Raw genomic sequence first — 15192 nt, forward strand, 5'->3', positions numbered from 1 at the left:
TGGAATCATTGATTAGTTATTGATAAATTACTTGTGCATTTTTATGTGAATGTCTTAAAGAGTAAGTAGCATGAGATCATGAAAATGACATTTCATGCAGTGTGTTATGTTGCCGTGTTTGAAAGTAAGCTGTCTGCCAAGTTGTAAGTCCGAAGGTGAATAAATAACAAAGTTATTGGCTTGTAAAAATGGGAGTCGACTCTGGATCATGCAAACAAGACATGAGCTAGTCCGAGTCTCTAACCGCCGCGTATCTAGTCACTACACATAGTCCCCGCCTATGTTTTGCTGGGACTGCCGCAAAAACTTCACTACTAGTCTCTCCTCCCCCAAAACACTGTCGCTCGTTCGTGATGCGTGTGTATCATGTCTAGTGTTCTACGTTGTGAAACTAAGTCCGTCTTATTTCAACTACCAAAGGAAGAACTTCTGAGGGAACAATGGTTACAATTAATTTTTCAAATGATACCAAAGGAGTATAACCCCAGGGTTTTACTGTGCGCGTGACATTTCACCGAAGATTGCTTCAATAATCTTGGCGCATTCACTGCAGGATATGTGAAACGACTATCCTTGAAAGAGGGGGCAATACCATAGCCACGGGAACATATTTTAAACAGGGGGGGCTGTGATTTTTTGTTGGCAGGACTGAAGTTATGACTGTGCCATGGACGGAGCCGCTTAAAGTTTGTTAATAAATAACGGAAACTATGTGCGAATGCGAAATTAGCTGCTGCCGATAATAAAGAAGGATGCCAGTGTGATTATAAGAGACATGTAAAACAAACACACACATAAATAAATGTTATGTATGCATATAGCCAAAGCACAATCTGCTGAACGAAACTACAAGCTACACGGCGGCAGCTTAACATCAACTTGTGATAAACCTCCATGGGCAAACAATTCACATGATTAAACACAACTGCACAATCAACTCGTACACATACTGACTGTAGACCTATCAGCCACAATCTCATATAAATAAAAATAAATAACCTTACTGTTTACCTTACCGGCCTGCATGCAAAACCCCAAATGTGGCCTTTCTTTCTGGGTTGACGCTGATGAAGTCCCGCATTAGTACGTTAATGTCCAAACTATCCAGTATATCTCCATGAACATGCATCAGAGCAAGGTGGGTCAGTCTTTTTTGCATCATGGTTGTGCGTAACCATGTTTTCAGATGGCGGAGAGCGGAAAATGTTCTCTCCGATGAAGCAGCTGAAATAGGGAGACTTAAGCAGAGCTTAATAAGGTTTTCGACTTTGTTAAAAAGAGCCCTTGTTTGTGGATGGAGATTGGATATGTTTGTAGCTAAGTCTTTAACTGTCTTGGGAGAATCGGTGCAGAGGTCTCCCATCATTTTCAGCTGAATCTCCAGTCGGGCTTTATCAAAGTGCAACGGAAGGTGAAGGAAATCAATATCCACTTTTTGTTCCTTGTTTGCTGCCTTTATAAGCACACTTTCTCTGAGAGCTGCTGTTTTCATACCTTCTTGATCAGATCTTCTTTTTATTTCTGCTGTGACCAAGTCCACAGCTTCGTATAATTCTCGTCTCCATGTGTGCTGCGCAACTTGTGCATCTTCCTCTGGACCGGCTGCATGTCGAAAACGGCCTGGTGTTTTTGCCACCCTGCGCTCTCCTGGCATTTCAAGACCCGCTGTGGATACAGTTTGTAGCATTGTATCTGATACTGGATCATTCCGAAGGGCATCCATGCGCATTATAAGCAGTTCGGCACAGTTAAGGGCACCCAGTGCGCTGGCTTTGGTATGCTGCAAACTCCTGGCCACCGACTCAAACGGCTCGAATATTGCTTCACAACAGAGGAGTCCATAGTAGGTTTTAGCTTTCATTGCCTGCCTGAGCAGGCCCCCGATCTTAGCTCTGGTGTCTCCTCTCACAGTTTTGTCTTCCTTAAGCTGCTCCAGTGTTTTGATAATTTCTCTGTATGCACTACACACACGTTTGACAGCTACTGTTCGTATACACCACCTTGTTGGACATATGGCAAGTAAAGTAATTATCTCATCACAGCCAAACATGGACTGATAGAGCTCCTTGCGTTTTGCAGATTCACTGATTACCACAGCTACACCCTGAACAAAGTTAACTGAATCTGCGATGAGACACACCTCGCGGGCGGTCTCCTGAAGAACGAGGTCAAGTGAATGGTTGGCACGGTGGACGAAGAGGGACCCAGGACATAGTTTTCTAAGAAACGCCTGAACACCCAAAAACCGTCCTGACATGTTAGAAGCTCCATCGAAACAATATCCATGGAGACGCTCAATCGGGATGTTTAGCCGGAGAAATACATCTTTAATGCACCTGAACAGGGTCTCTCCACTGCTGTCGGGGGCATTGTAAAATCCAAAAAAATCTGAATTAATGTCCAAATTTTCATCCACGTACTGCAGCGTCAGCGAGAACTGCTCTGTTGTACTGGAGTCTGTGGTTCCATCAGCTGTCAGTCCGTAGTACGGACTAGATGTGGCACGAGATACAATCTCATGTTGAATAGCGCATGCAAACAGCTGAATGATTTCATTCTGGATTGTGTCTGAGAGCCAGTTATCGCTCCTCTCAATCCACTGTCTTTCTCTTGGAAGGTTATATGTACGTTCAAGCATCAGTTCATACAAAATGCCATCACGGGTGCTGTCACCCCTAAAAGCCAATCCTTTTTTTCCTAGGAACAACACTGACCTGAACATTAGCTCCAAAACATGCCTTGCTGTGTCTTGGGTTTGGCGGGAAGCGTCAGATAAAAGAGCAGTAATTGGGGTATTCTGTAGAGCAGCGATTTTTTTTTTGTTTGTATGGCATCGGTATGAAGTTTAGATTTTTCGTGCTCGTTAAATTTTTCTGTGGCCTTCTGCCAGTTCGAGAAGCCTCCTTTGACAAAACTGTTGTCAAACCTCACACTGTCTTCACGGATGAGACGTTTCTCCACTGCTTTTACACAGTTAAAACAAACAACGCGATCACCTTCCTCAATGTAATGTAGCCACCTCCATTTGTGGAACCAGCCCGCATTAAATGAACGAAAAAATGTCTCTTTTGCATGCTGCCTTCCAGGAAAACTGAAGTTAAATGGTTGGTGTGGAGTCACTGTTAGAATTAACGCGGCTCCAGTGCCCAGAGGCGGGCCGGGCGGGACGGTCGCTTCACTCGCTTCGGACGTGCTGCTGCTGGTGATAGGCCTGCTCGGCGGTTTCGGGTTAAAGTCCGCTGTTTCATCCGCTTGACCTGCAAACTCGAGGTTCTGTCTCTTCTGGCTTTGTTTGAGCTTCGAAAAAAAGTCTAAAATCTGTTTTTGCGCCATTTTGACGAAAAGACCGCTGGTGACACTTGACCTTCACTAACGAATGCCGTGTGACGTCATGAGACAATTGCGTTGGTATTGCTTACCTTTTACAGTTTAGTCATTAATATTTTAAATGAATGTTATTTAAAAGGCAAATTAATAAAATATACATTTTTCCTTTTTTGTTAACATTTTTTATTTATATATTTTTAACACCATTAAAAAGTTTTCTTTCGCTCGACGCCAGGGGGTGCTGCAGCCCCTTCAGCACCCCCACATCCCGCGGCTATGGGCAATACCAACCTTATTTGGACCTGTTAGCTCCACCGAATCACAACCTGTAAGTGTGAATATTTATTTTTGTCTTAACTTCAAGAAATATTTGTGTACCTTATGTCTGTATTTAGCTAATGCATATAACGCTATCATTAGCATTTACCATTATTTCTGGGGTATTACAGTTTGTTTATCTTGCTATTAACTCTCAAAGTATTTATTTCAAAAACTGAGTCGAGTACTATCTGTATTGTAATAACATCTGAAGATACGAACACCGTACACTGTATGCCCTGTCAACTAGTCCAAGTATAATACTGTTACAAGAGAATTGTAAATGTTCTTTTTCTTACTGGAATCTGCAGAAGGATCAATTAATTTTCCAAATACTTTAAACGTTTATGAACTTAATAGAATGTTTTATAAAATAATTTTTATGACATCCAACCACCTGTAAACCGCAATCCAGTAATGATGGCAGGCGTTCCATTTGCGACACATGATGAACGCGTTTGACCAATCACAACAGACTACACCATCTGACCAATCACATGACACTAGGCTAGTGGATAGGAGGGGACTAGACGGATGAATCGCGGAATGAATCATTTGCGAGTCAGACAAGAAGTATGGTAAGAATAACTGCCTATTATTACGACATAGTGTTTTTACACCTTGTATGTACATAAACTTGTTGTTGGACACTCCATAAACCAAAGTAGGACCTTAAAAATCATATGTTACTTACTCTTTAACATAATTTAACAGTGGAATGTACTGATGATCATAGAGGCATAAAAAACAAATGAATGCATGCATACTGTTAATGCATTGCACATTAAGCATTCTTCCTCGTGAAATTAAACACTTACCAGATAAAGTGTAACTTTAAATGTAATCAACATAATAATCAGTGCAAATTCATTCAAAATGATTGACAGTTTGGAATAATTGAGAACTTCATGAACCATACTGGTTGCCAGTATGAATGATATAAACCAATGCCTGTGCTTCTATGGCATTCAGATTTGAAGATATCCCTATTTGTGTGTGGGTTCTTAATGTGTTCAACAATGGTTGCCGAAGTCCTCTGAATCATGGCTTGAGACGTTTCATGAAGATTAATTGCCTGAGGAAAATAAGGCCACTCTCTTGTGTCTATAATACTACACTGTGATTGGGATTTCTAGGTGGGTCTAAATGTCTTAAAAAGTCCAAATGGTCTTAAAAAGTTGTTGTTAAAAACCATGTCTACATGCCTAAATGCATTGAGTTGCTGCCATGTGACTGCCTTATTAGCAGTTTGGGCTTACAATGTATTATACGTTATTGTCAGGTCCCGGGTCTGAGCACCTGTTGGTTCATGTGTCTTGTTTATGTTTCTTCTCACCAAGCACATGGATGAGCCTGTTTGACAGCTCTACATGTGCTCGGTCTTTACTTTAGGGTGCTCCGCCCCTCCTGTTATCCACTGATCACCGCACTCCTGTTTCTACTCCCGCTAATCACTCCACACCGGTTTCCACTCTCGCTATCTCCTCTCTCTCCCTTCTTATACTTTCAGTATGCCTATGTTTCTCGTCAGTCCGTTAGACTTCTAACCTTCCGACGATCAGTATTGCGTTTATCTAGTCCAGTCTTGTCTTGTCTTGCCTTGTTCAGTATTCTCTTGGTTAATTAGTTTTGTTCGTCCAGGCTCCAGTTCTATTTTGCACCCTGCTTGGTGATCCACTTTCACGTAGATCAGTGCGCCGGAGACCGTGGTACCATCTCTGGCTGAAGGCGGTAGGAGTTTCTCTCGGGTGGATCCATCTCTCTTCTGGTGAGATCGGTCATCGGGAATTCTTCCTCTCTCTCTGGGGCTGCCCATGCGGATTTTCCGGATTCTCTCTCTGGGGTCGTTCAGGAGGATTTCCAGTTTCTCTCCGAGAGCGTTCGGGCGGATTACCAGCTTCTCCCTCCGGGACTGTTTGTGGATTTATCATTATCTTCCCTCCGGGGCTGTTCTAGTGGATTTACCCTTTTTTCCCCTCCGGGGCTGTTCTAGTGGATTTACCCTTTTTTCCCCTCCGGGGTTGTTCTAGTGGATTTACCATTTTTTACCCTCCGGGGTAGTTCTATTGGATTTTCTCTTTTTCCCCTCCGGGGTTGTTCAATCGGATTACCTATTTTCTCTCTCGCATTCCCCGGCCGAGCGCTCGTGCCCCTGTGTCTTACTACTGTTCCGTTTGTGATTACTTCTTTGTTAAGTCAGCTCTCTGTTACAAAAAGGATATTTTTGTGATCCCTGCTTTTGACTCCCATCCTTCTGGCGTGACAGAATGGACTGACCAGAATGGAGTCAGCGGGACCAGATCATCTCCGCACCACTGTCGTCCAACAGGGGGTTCTGCTGGGACAGCAGGCTACCCAGCTCAATGCCACCACTCAGGAGGTAGGGGCAATCAACGCTCAGATAACGGAGCTCGCTACCCGACTTGACGAGCTACGACTGATCTCGGCTTCCACCACAACCGACCGTCGCGAGCCTGAGCCTCACGCAAATAACCCCCCGGTATATGACGGTGATCCAGATTCGTGCCGGGCTTTTTTGTCCCAGTGTGCCTTGGTGTTCACTCTCCAGCCCCGCCGTTACACCTCGGAAGCCTCGAAGGTGGCATATGTGTTGACCCTCCTCTCCGGTCGGGCCCGTGAATGGGGAATAACTGTATGGAATGCCAAGGCTTCCTTCTGCTCCTCCTTTGAGGAATTTCGCACGGAGATGGCAAGACTTTTTGACCGCTCGGTTCAGGGGGATGAGGCCGCCGCCTTGTTATCCCGCATCACACAGAGGGAGAGCTCGGTCACAGACTACGCCATCCGTCTCAATACACTGGCGGCGGCGTGCGATTGGAATGCTAGTGCGGTACGCGCACGCTTTCTGGAGGGCCTTCACTACGCCATCGCTGATGAACTGGCTGCCCTAGATCTGCCTAGTGAACTTGAGGCACTCATCAGTCTCTCTCTCCGGGTGGAGAGCCGACTCGTTCGACGTCAGCAACGCCAACGCCACTCTTCCAGTCTTCCTTGGCGATCTCAGTCCTTATCTGCCAACGAGACTCCTTTGGCCGCCGATTCCGGTTCCGAGCCCATGCAGCTGGGCCGACTCCGCCTCACTCCTCAGCAGAAGCAACTCCGGATGGCTCAAGGTCTCTGCCTGTACAGCGGGAGGGCGGGCCACTTTGCTCTTCGGTGCCCTTTAAAAGATCATGCCCACCAGTAAGACGGAGAGTCCTGGTGGGCGCCACGCATTGCTCAACCTCTCCCTTTGGACGAGCTCAGTTACCCTTCAAATTGCTCTTCCAGGGTATCACCCATACCGGCCATGCCTTACCCGACTCAGGGGCCGAGGGCAACTTTATCGACACCACCACGGCTCAGGAATGGAGGATCCCGGCAGTTCCACTCGCAGAAACCTATTGAGGCCTGGTCGCTGGCGGGCAATCTCCTCACAACCATCACTCACGTCACCCCCAGTGTAAGTCTGCTCCTGTCGGGTAACCACTGTGAGGACATTGTGCTGTACATCATTGATTCCCCTAAGAGCTCAATCGTTCTGGGACATCCATGGTTCGTACAGTACAATCCTCACGTGGACTGGGGGAACAGTTCTATTCTCTCCTGGAGTCAGTCCTGTCATGTGTCTTGTTTGGGTCCTGTCTCTTCTCCTGTTTATGTGTTTTGTGCTCCGCAGGTGCAACCCTCTGACCTCACTGGCGTTCCGGTGGAGTACCACAATCTCAGCATGGTATTCAGCAAGTCCCGGGCCACCTCGCTTCCTCCGCACCGCTCCTTTGACTGTTCTATTAACCTCCTCCCAGGCACTTCTCCGCCCAAGGGTCGCCTGTACTCCCTGTCTGGTCCTGAAAGAGAGGCTATGGACCAGTACATTCAAGAATCACTCCTAGCCGGACTCATTCATCGTTCTTCTTCCCCGGCTGGTGAGGGGTTCTTCTTCGTCCAGAAGAAGGACGGCTCCCTGCGACCTTGTATTGACTATCGAGGGCTGAATGACATCACTATTAAGAACAGGTACCCCCTACTTCTCATGTCCTCAGCCTTTGAACTCTTGCAGGGAGCCCGGGTCTTCACTAAGTTGGACCTCCGTAATGCCTATCACCTGGTCCACATCAGGGAGGGAGATGAGTGGAAGACAGCATTTAACACCCCCACGGGACACTTCGAATATCTGGTTCTTCCTTTTGGTCTAACCAACGCCCCAGCTGTCTTCCAGGATCTTGTCAATAGCGTTCTGTGTGACATGATTAACATTTTTGTCTTTGTGTACTTGGATGATATACTAATTTCCCCCCCTCTCTCCAGGAGCACACCCAGCACGTTAGGCAGGTCCTCCAACGCCTACTCGAGAATCAGCTTTTTGTCAAGGCGGAGAAGTGCGAATTCCACACCGAGTCGGTTACGTTCCTTGGCCATATAATTTCTTCAAGGGGTATCAAGGCGGACCCTGCTAAGATTAAGGCTGTCGCCGAGTGGCCCACCCCTGACTCTCGTAAGGCCCTGCAGTGCTTCTTGGGTTTCGCCAACTTTTATAGGCGATTCATCAGGAATTTCGGCCAAACGGCCATGCCTCTTACCGCTTTGACCTCCACTAAGGAACCCTTCAGATGGAATCGAGACGCTCAGGTAGCCTTTGACTCACTCAAGTCCCGTTTTGTCTCTGCGCCTATTCTGTCTATTCCAGATCCTGAGCTCCAATTCGTTGTTGAGGTTGACGCATCTGATGTCGGGGTCGGCGCAGTCTTATCCCAGCGGTCCTCTCGTGATGGGAGGGTGCACCCCTGCGCCGCCTTCTCTCACCGCCTCAGTCCTGCGGAACGTAATTACGACATTGGCAACAGAGAGTTGTTAGCGGTGAGACTGGCTTTGGGGGAGTGGCGCCATTGGCTGGAGGGAGCAGCGCAGCCTTTCTTGGTCTGGACGGATCACAAGAACCTGGAGTATATCCGTTCAGCCAAGAGACTGAGCTCGCGCCAAGCCCGCTGGGCACTCTACTTCGGTCGTTTTAACTTCACCCTCTCGTACCGGCCCGGGTCTAAGAGCCTCAAACCCGATGCCCTCTCCCGCCAGTTCGAGGCCAATGAGAGAGAGCTACCCCACGAAACCATCCTCCCTAGGCGAGTGGTGGTCGGGGCTCTCTCTTGGGGCATCGAGCGATGGGTGACGGAGGCCGGTCGAGGGGTGCAAGTGCCGGCAGAGTGTCCAGAGGGCAGGTTGTCAGTTCCGGCGGCACTGCGCTCCGAGGTTCTTCGGTGGGGTCACTCGTCCAGGCTGGTTTGCCATCCAGGTACTCGGGGAACGACTGTGGCCATCCGCTGACGTTTCTGGTGGCCGTCGCTGGCCAATGATGTCAGACAGTTCGTGTTGGCCTGCCCGACTTGCGCCCAGTGCAAGACATCCAATCGTCCTCCCGCTGGTCTGCTTCGTCCCTTACCCATTCCCTCCCGCCCTTGGTCTCATGTTGCTCTTGATTTTGTCACAGGACTTCCCCGGCTCACAGTGGTGGATCGCTTCTCCAAGGCGGTCCATTTTGTTCCTCTGCCCAAGCTCCCCTCCGCCCGGGAGACCGCTCAACTGATGGTGGACCACGTCTTTCGCCTCCATGGGTTACCGGTCGACGTGGTTTCTGATAGGGGTCCTCAGTTTACCTCCCGGTTCTGGAGAGAATTTTGTAGAAAGATAGGGGCATCTGCGAGTCTGTCTTCTGGTTTCCACCCCCAGACCAACGGGCAATGTGAGCGGGCCAACCAGGATCTAGGAAGAATGCTTCACTGTCTGACATCTAACAATCCGAGTTCCTGGTGCTCTCAGCTCTCTTGGGTAGAGTACGCCCACAATTCCCATCCATCGGCGGCGTCAGGTATGTCCCCTTTTGAATGCTCCATGGGTTATAATCCTCCCTTGTTTCCTTCACAGGAGCCCGACGCTGCGGTTCCGTCCGCTCTGGCCTTCGTCCAATGCTGCCGACGCACATGGAGGAAGGCCAGAGGGGTCTTGGTCCGGACCGAAGGACGGACCAAAGCAGCAGACGACCGCCACCGGTCGTCTCCTCCTGCCTATGTCTGTGGTCAGCGGGTATGGCTCGCCACCAAGGACCTGCCTCTCCGGATGCCTTCTCGTAAGCTGGCTCTAAGGTTCATTGGGCCATTCCGCATTTCCAAGGTGGTTAATCCAGTGGCGGTCAGGCTCAGACTCCCTCACTCTCTTGGTCGGGTTCACCCTGTTTTTCATGTGTCCAGGGTTAAACCTGTGATCTATTCTCCCCTCTCTCCTTCCAGCATCCGACCCGCTCCCAGAGCGCCTGGGGGCGCGGCTGGGGGGGGTAATGTCAGGTCCCGGGTCTGAGCACCTGTTGGTTCATGTGTCTTGTTTATGTTTCTTCTCACCAAGCACATGGAGGAGCCCGTTTGACAGCTCTATGTGCTCGGTCTTTACTTTAGGGTGCTCCGCCCCTCCTGTTATCCACTCATCACCGCACTCCTGTTTCTACTCCCGCTAATCACTCCACACCGGTTTCCACTCTCGCTATCTCCTCTCTCTCCCTTCTTATACTTTCAGTATGCCTATGTTTCTCGTCAGTCCGTTAGACTTCTAACCTTCCGACGATCAGTCTTGCGTTTATCTAGTCCAGTCTTGTCTTGTCTTGCCTTGTTCAGTATTCTCTTGGTTAATTAGTTTTGTTCGTCCAGGCTCCAGTTCTATTTTGCACCCTGCTTGGTGATCCACTTTCACGTAGATCAGTGCGCCGGCGACCGTGGTACCATCTCTGGCTGAAGGCGGTAGGAGTTTCTCTCGGGTGGATCCATCTCTCTTCTGGTGAGATCGGTCATCGGGAATTCTTCCTCTCTCTCTGGGGCTGCCCATGCGGATTTTCCGGATTCTCTCTCTGGGGTCGTTCAGGAGGATTTCCAGTTTCTCTCCGGGAGCGTTCGGGCGGATTACCAGCTTCTCCCTCCGGGACTGTTTGTGGATTTATCATTATCTTCCCTCCGGGGCTGTTCTAGTGGATTTACCCTTTTTTCCCCTCCGGGGTTGTTCTAGTGGATTTACCATTTTTTACCCTCCGGGGTAGTTCTATTGGATTTTCTCTTTTTCCCCTCCGGGGTTGTTCAATCGGATTACCTATTTTCTCTCTCGCATTCCCAGGCCGAGCGCTCGTGCCCCTGTGTCTTACTACTGTTCCGTTTGTGATTACTTCTTTGTTAAGTCAGCTCTCTGTTAAAAATAAAGGATATTTTTGTGATCCCTGCTTTTGACTCCCATCCTTCTGGCGTGACACATTATATGTTTAACACACATATGAAAATTGAATAAAAGAAATCTAGGACCACGTCAAATGGATAGTTCACTCAAGAATGAACATGAATTACAAAATGATCAACTAATGCATGTTTTGTTATGCTTGTACATTTTATATTAAATAAAATATAAAATGTTCAATGTTCAGTATACACCCTGTTTAGATGGCCAGATGAGTCAGATTAATAGACAATAATGGTTACACAGCAATTTACTGTATTGGTCATAGTGATGGGAAGTCCGGCTCTTTTCTGTGAACCGTTTCTTTCGGACAGTTCGTTTCAATGAACCGGTTCAAAAGACCGGTTCACCGATTCTCTTACGCTCTGACGTAATGACGTCACTCACCCTGACGAAACGCGTCAAGTCTAGTATCATCCCGACCAGCTGGGATGAAAATACACTCGGCACATTCAAATATAAACCAAAACCAGTAATCATAACTTCTGTCAGTTAACACATCACGTCATGATCTGACAAGTTTCTTAGATATACGTTTTGCAACTAAAGCACCCAAATAGGCACAGTGAAGTGCAGCAAACTATGACATTTTACGTCTTAAAGATAAAAAGTGAATAATTAATCTTCATCAGCATTTTACAGAAACTATATGATCCATGCATAATTCCATACGATTTATGTGTTATTAAATAAACTTACGCTTTGCCAGATTACTCCATATATTTTAAGTCCTCGGTTCACGTGCGCTCGTAACATTAGCACAGCATCAGTTGTCCACACTGTTCTGTAGCCTCACGGTGAATCACGCATGCTCACTATCCTTAGCTCATCGGTTCTCACTCACTCACTCAGTCGGACCGACTCGGACATGTCCGAAAGAAGCGGCTCTTCGGTTCGTGTACTGCTGAATCGAAAGCTGTTGCAACCGGCTCTTGACTCGAGAGCGAGAAATATTTATGACCATTAAAAAGTGTGATCTGTGTTCAAATGTTTATGTTCATGTTGCAAATGTAGTTTCTTATATGTACAGTAGGGCTGCACAATAATTGATCGCGATACCACTAAATCGTATTGAAATCAAGCTGGCTCTATCAGCTATCTTAGCTATAGCTTGAATAGCTTCTCCGCTCGTGCTTAACAGTTCAGTTCAGCATGTAGTAGTGTACTGTTGGATTTACTGAAAAGTCGTTGATACTGACTGGTTTATTTTGAGTCGGATGGGTTGTCATGCATGTCAAAAGTGAGTAACTGAAGGAATTTGTGGATAAGTGCTTTTTGTAGACGCGAACCATTTCGAACGATTCAGTCCGATTTGGTGAACCAGTTCAACCACAAAAGAAATGTGTGACGAGATGAACGTGGAAGCTCTTTCCTTAAACAAAAAGGCACTTTAGTTATGAGGCTTCAGATGTTGCTTTGGAAATGTAGAACTTTCCACATCTGCCATAAAAAAAAACATGACAAACATTGAGCTCCTGGTGTTTCTGCACTAAAAGAAGCCAATGGAAATTTACCCCAATATGTGGATCGCTCTGAGAATTTCTTCCTCTCTACCTGCAACAGTCAGTGTTGCTGAAAGGAGCTTATCTAAGCTCAAACTGATTAAAAACTATCTAGGATCAACAATGGCTCAAGAACTTCTCAGTGAACCTTCAGTCATTAGTATAAATCATGTGGTCTCACAACAGATCTCTTATGATAATTACATCGATGACTTTGCTGCAAGAAAGGGAAGGCAAGTAAGGCTGTAGAACATTTGCTACATGTTCTTGCCTATTGCACTCAAGTTTGTGTATAGTTATTTATTTCTTAATTTTTTTGTGCAATGTTCACTCCTATTTATAACTTGTGGAATCTTACTTATATGCTGCAAGAAAGTTGAGGCAAACCAGGTTTATTTTTTTCCACAATAATCTTTATATTGTATTTATAATTGGTTTTGTCAGTGTGTGTGTGTGTTGGCAGGAGGGGCGTTTCCAAAATAAAATAAAAAACAAGACAAAGCTATGTAGTTTCTGTGTGAATGTTTGAACACAATGATTATTGGAGGAATGGGCTGTGAGGCAAGGGGTGCCAGGTAAAATCTTGCCTAGAGCAGCAAATTGGCCAGGGCCGGCTCAATGTGTTGCCTTCGGAACTCTAACGGGCGGAGGTGACTTCCGATCACTGAAACACTATTGCGAATTGACGGTGGGGGATCCCAGACCACCGTTACGCGATCGTGAACAAACGGATGGACGGTTTGGTTAGTGGACTTTGGACTCGCTCATGAAGGCAGTCTGCATCTAAGCAAGATTGCGGTACCATTACCGGAGGACTTTTCCATTTCTTCAATGTGGTAACTGTCATATTATAACTATAACAGTTATACTTGTGTTTTGTTAAAAATAAATACTCATTATATTAAATTTAGTGGTTTCTGTAATACCGCTGTTGCTTGAATGCATGATTCATGTAATGACTAATACATTTTAAGATATGGATCACTTTCTTCCGTGCCCCGCCCACTCCCCCACACTTCTGCTCACAGCGTTCATGTCCATTTAAGTTGCATTTTTCAAAACAACAGTGAGGTAGAATTAGAGATGATGTTATTTTACTATGATGTAATTTTACTAGAGGCAGTCATTAGTCATTAAAACAACCAAATTGCTTCCACACCTAATATTTGCTTAACCCAGCTTGTTTAAACACATTTCAATAGCACCAGTGCTTGAAGTGGGCCAGTACACAATGATGTGCAGTACCGGCACTTCTCACATGTTGCCGGTACTTTGACACTCCGAATCAAAAAGTCATTGTATGGGTGATTAATAGTAATAACATCCCACTACCGTGAGGAAACACATATGATGCGTTTCAGACAACTATGATTTCAGATATTCCCAGGGGTGTAAAAAGCAATGGTAGTAGGCAGAATTTCAGTGGGCGGGCACTTTTGACAGTCTTGGCTGTTAATTTTTAATCTTTTTTTTAAAACTGCGGCTAAACACACGTGCAGCGCGGCAACAACAAACACGTTTTTAACAAGTATTGCATTAATATTAGACTTACTGCATTAATATTAACCTCAATTTCATTGATTTACCTGAACACCTTAATAAAAAAAATGTTAAAATTAAAATGCCACTTATTTAATCAATTAAGCACATTTATTTAATAAGCAACATGCTTTCCCGGGCCGCCGTGTGCATTGGGTTAGAGTGTACTCCGGTGCCTCTCCCCCACCGCTCACGGTTGGATACGTGGTTCTTGGGCTCTGAGCGCGACTCCAAGCCGCGCCCAACACCGGTTCCATTTTACCCGGAAGTGCATGAGGAACTGGCGAAGACGTGGAACGCCCCCTTTTCGGCGCGTACACGTCAAACTGGTTCCGTCGCTCTCTCTTCCCTCGATGGTGGGGCGGCTAGGGGTTACGTCGACGTGCCCCAGGTGGAACGTGCAGTCGCGGTGCACCTGTGCCCGCAGGCGGCGTCCACCTGGAGAGGTCGACCGAAACTCCCGTCCAAAGCGTGTAGGACTTCGGCATCGCTGGTGTCGAAGGCCTACACTGCCGCGGGCCAAGCTGCCTCCTCTCTCCACGCCATGGCCATCCTGCAGGTCCATCAGGCCAAGGCGTTGAAAGAGATCCACGAGGGTAAGACCGACCCGGGGTTAATGCAGGAACTCCGCACCGCCACCGACCTCGCTCTAAGGGCGACCAAGGTGACCGCGCGGGCCCTGGGTCGGGCGATGTCCACCATGGTGGTCCAGGAGAGGCATCTCTGGCTCAACCTTGCGCAGATGAGCGACGCCGAGAAAGTCCGCTTTCTCGACGCGCCCATTGCGCAGGGTGGGCTGTTTGGTGACACTGTCGAGGACTTCGCTCAGCAGTTCTCGACGGTGAAGAAGCAGACGGAGGCGATTAGCCATATTCTTCCCCGCCGAGACTCGGCCGCCCGTAGGCCTTCGAGTTCCCGTGCGGCCTCTGCTTCCCAGCAGCCCCGGCCCCCTTCGAAGCCAGCTCCGGTTCCAGCGCTCCCTACCCAGGCGGCATCCCGGAAGAGGGCGTCGAAGGGGAGACCACCACCCCGTCAACAACCTTCGAGGAAGAAGCGTTCCTGACGGGAAGACCCCAGGGAGGTTAACACCATCGGGCCCGTATCCAGCCATGACATCGTTGGACGGTCGATCCGGGACGGTTCCTGCCCCATTCCTACATCAGCTAGGCCCCCACGGGGGCCTAGCGCCCACTTTTTCACGAAAAGAGTTTCCTATCTCCCTGGGTGTTCTTCACAGCCGCTC

The sequence above is a fragment of the Triplophysa rosa genome, unplaced genomic scaffold (assembly GCF_024868665.1).
Source record: "Triplophysa rosa unplaced genomic scaffold, Trosa_1v2 scaffold280_ERROPOS268589, whole genome shotgun sequence".
Classification (NCBI taxonomy): domain Eukaryota; kingdom Metazoa; phylum Chordata; class Actinopteri; order Cypriniformes; family Nemacheilidae; genus Triplophysa; species Triplophysa rosa.